The sequence below is a fragment of the Nannospalax galili genome, unplaced genomic scaffold (assembly GCF_000622305.1).
Source record: "Nannospalax galili isolate Female #2095 unplaced genomic scaffold, S.galili_v1.0 scaffold280, whole genome shotgun sequence".
Lineage (NCBI taxonomy): Eukaryota > Metazoa > Chordata > Mammalia > Rodentia > Spalacidae > Nannospalax > Nannospalax galili.
Genome location: NW_008347808.1, coordinates 5,441,088 through 5,444,207, shown reverse-complemented (window position 1 = coordinate 5,444,207; position 3,120 = coordinate 5,441,088).

The following is a 3,120-nucleotide window of genomic DNA, read 5'->3' as shown; positions in this document are numbered from 1 at the left end:
AAAAGGAAGACAAGGAGGAGGGAACCCTATCAGGACCCTCCACCTGGGAGAAGGAAATTGAAAGGGACGGGACTCGGCACCCCTCCCCGAGTCTTGGGTAACTCTGTACGTGGAGGGGACTCCCAATGGCTTCATGGTAGATACTGGGCACAGTATTCAGTTCTCAATCAAGCTCACGGTCCTCTAAAGCCAGGACGCACAAGCATAGTCCAAGGAGCTACAGGAACTAAGAAGTGCGCCTGGACCACCAACAGGAAAGTGGACTTGGGAAGGCATCAGGTTTCCCACTCCTTGCTGGTTGTGCCTGAGAGTCCCGCACCTTTGCTAGGTAGAGTCTTACTCACCAAAATCGTGCCACGTATTCATTTTGAGCCTAAAGGGGTAAAAGTCATGGACTCAGAAGGACAGCCCCTGCAGCCAGTACATGTGTTGTCTTTATCTCTGGCTGATGAATATCACCTATTCCCAGTGGCTCTAGAAAAGGGGGGCAGGGAGACATGAGCTCCTGGTTGCAGGAGTTCCCTTCCACCTGGGCCGAAACCAGAGGAGTCGGCCTCGCTAAGCACCTGCCCCCAGTTGTGGTCCAACTCAAGGCCACGGCTTTGCCCATTCAGGTCTGGCAGTACCCGATGCCAGAAGAGGCCAGGAAGGGAATAGCACCTCACATCCATAGACTGCTAGAAGTAAAAATCCTTAAACCCTGTCAGTCAGCATGGAATACACCCCTGCTTCCTGTGAGAAAGCCTGGCAGTGGAGATTACAGACTGGTGCAGGATTTGCGAAGGGTAAATGAAAGAGTAGAGGACATTCACCCCACAGTACCCAATCCATACACCCTACTTAGCCACCTGCCACCATCCCATGTGTGGTATACCACCCTAGACTTGAAGGATGCTTTCTCTTTCTTCAGTGTTCTCTTGCTGAAGTCAGTCAGCCCCTGTTTGCCTTTGAGTGGCAAGAACCAGGAGGAGGGAAGACAGGGGAGCTCACCTGGACCAGACTGCCACAAGGCTTTAAGAACTCTCCCACCTTGTTCAATGAGGCACTAAGCCAAGATCTGGAGCCCTTCCTCAAAAGGCACCCCCATGGGACTCTGCTACAGTATGTGGATGACCTGTTGCTGGCTACAGCAACTCACGAAGAGTGCGTGGAAGCTACGAAGAACTTGTTGTCCGAACTGGGCAGCCTGGGATATTGGGCCAGTGCCAAAAATGTGCACATCTGTCAGAGGTCAGTGGTTTACTTGGAGTACAAGATAGCGGAAGGAGCCAGATGGCTGACACAAGCCATAAAACAGACTATCCTGACCATTCCTGTGCCCTCCTCTCCCCGGGGAGTGAGGGAATTCCTTGGCTCAGCTGGGTTTTGCAGACTCTGGATCCCAGGGTATGCAGAGATAGCCCATCCACTGTATGAAGCCACCAAAGAAGGACTGGATTGGAAGTGGAGTCAGGAACAACAAGAAGCATTTGACAGATTAAAAGAAGCTCTTCTCCAGGCCCCTGCCCTGTCTCTGCCAGACCCAGAAAAGCCCTTCATTTTGTTCATAGATGAAAAGAAGGGAGTGGCCAAAGGAGTCCTGGCCCAGCAACTAGGCCCGTGGAAGAGACCTGTGGCTTACTTGTCCAAGCAGCTGGACCCAGTGGCCTCAGGATGGCCATCTTTCCTACGAATCTCGGCAGCCATCGCCCTAGTGGTAAAGGAAGCTGACAAGCTGACCTTTGGCCAGGACCTGAGGGTGACAGCCCCACATACTGTGGAGGGGATTCTCAGGCACCCTCCAGGGAAATGGATGACAAATGCCAGGCTCACCCACTACCAAGGGCTCCTGCTGGACTCTCCTCAAATTACCTTCTCAGCCCCAGTGACCCTGAATCCTGCCACTCTCCTGCCAGACCCAGACCTCTCAACCCCCATCCATGACTGTAGAGACGTTCTCTCTGAAATCATCCAGGTACGGCCAGATCTGAGAGACACACGGCTGCCAGATAATGAATTAGACTGGTATACAGATGGAAGCAGCTTCGTGCAGGATGGGGTCAGAAGAGCTGGAGCAGCGGTAGTGACGCACAAGGGGGAAGTCATTTGGAGTGCAGCCCTGCCCTCTGGCACCTCAGCCCAGAAGGCGGAACTTATTGCTCTCGCAGAGGCACTGGAGAGAGCAGAAGGCAGGTGAGCTAACATTTATACCGATAGCAGGTATGCCTTTGGCACTGTGCATGTTCATGGCACCATCTACCGGGAAAGAAGATTCCGGTCTGCAGAAGGAAAGGAGCTGAAGAACTTGCAAGAAGTCCAAAGACTGCTAGCAGTGGTGGAAAAGCCGAGGGCAGTGGCAGTTATACATGTGCCTGGGCACCAGTCCAGAAAGACTCCTGAGGCTGTTGGTAACAACTTTGCTGATGCAGAGACCAGGAGGGTAGCTCTCTTAGACCCCATTGTGCTGGCAGCTCTAGAGGTACCCATACCTGAACTACCCACCCTACCCCCCAGACCTGACTATTCCCCACGGGACCTTGAGTGGATAAGAAAACAAGCTCCGGGAGAAAAGCCTGGGGAGGGAGATTGGAGTAGGGACCGGGAAGGTAGACTGATCTTACCAGAAGTACTAGGAAAATACATGCTCACCAACCTACATAGGTCCACCCATCTAGGCTGGAAGAAGTTGCTCAGTCTTTTTCAGCACACACAGTTGGTATTTCCACACCAGAACGAGGCTGCACGTCAGATCACGGGGGGATGTGAGAGCTGTGCAAAGCTAAGGCCAGCCCCAAAGGGGCTCCACCCGACAGGTATCCGGGAGAGGGGGAGGGCCCCAGGAAGAAGTTGAGAGATAGACCTCACCGAGGTAAAGCCAGGAAAGTATGGGTACAAGTATTTGCTAGTCATGGTGGATACTTTTTCAGGATGGGTGGAGGCTTTTCCAACCAAGCATGAAACTAGTCAGATGGTAGCAAAGAAATTAATAGAGGAGATAGTCCCCAGATATGGGGTCACTGAGGCTATAGGTTCCGATAATGGCCCGGCTTTCGTTAGTAAAGTCCTACAAGGACTAGCCCAGGCTCTGGGGACAGATTGGAAATTGCATTGTGCTTACAACCCACAGAGCTCGGGGCAGGT